The following is a 961-nucleotide window of genomic DNA, read 5'->3' as shown; positions in this document are numbered from 1 at the left end:
ATTGGCAGCCTTGTGGAGCATTTGTTCTTGGAGAGAGACAGAATATAGATTATATCCATTTCTGTCTAGTCCATTCCGACTCATAGCGACCATACAGGACAGAATAGAACTGCCCCATAGGCTTTCCAAGGCATGGCTGGCGGATTTGAACTTCTGACTTTTTGGTTAGCAGCCATAGCTCGCCATAGTTCTTAACCACTGCACCACCAGTGCGATGAGCACCATCAGTAAGGGAAGTGTTTATGTTGGAAGGAGGGAAGTGCTATGGGTAAGGCGATCCAGAGTCTCGATGTGAGAGGAGAGGGGAGACGACTGGTGTAACTCAGGTGGCCGGCGTGGGTCTCATTCAGAAGTGGCCTTTGAGGAAAGATTTGAAGGACATGAGGGAATTAGCCATGAGGATGCCTGGGGAAGGTCTTCCAGGCAGGGGAACATCCAGCGCAAACACACTAGGGCAAGAACGTGCCTGTGTTCTGTGAGCAGAGGGGAGGGCAGTAGGGCTGGAACAGAGAGTAAACGAGATGAGGTCAGAGGTATGGTCAGATCATGTGGGGCCTTGAGGACATCAGAAGATTTTTTTTTTTTTTTTCCTCTGAGTGAGATGAGGAGTTACAAGACAATTTTGAGCAGAAGAGAGACGTGGTATGAATCGTTTTAAAAGGATCACTCTGGCTTCTTTCTTCAGAAAATATCAAGTGGTGGTGGAGGAACAATTCAGTAGGAAAACACTAGCTATTCATGCAGTTTTCACGCTAGGAATGTTGGTGGTTTTGCCTGTGTGAGTAGTGAAAATAGCGGGAAGTGATTTGATTCTTGATATATTTTGAAATTGAACTCTGCAAGATTTGCTGGTGGATTAAAATTGGAGTATGAGAGAAAAAGTGGAGTCAAAGAGGACACCGAATATTTTGGACTGTGCAAATATAAAGATGGAGCTGCCACCAAATCCTTAACAATAGGA

The sequence above is a fragment of the Trichechus manatus genome, unplaced genomic scaffold, assembly GCF_000243295.1.
Source record: "Trichechus manatus latirostris isolate Lorelei unplaced genomic scaffold, TriManLat1.0 scaffold00295, whole genome shotgun sequence".
Classification (NCBI taxonomy): Eukaryota; Metazoa; Chordata; class Mammalia; order Sirenia; family Trichechidae; genus Trichechus; species Trichechus manatus.
This window is presented reverse-complemented; position numbering follows the sequence as displayed.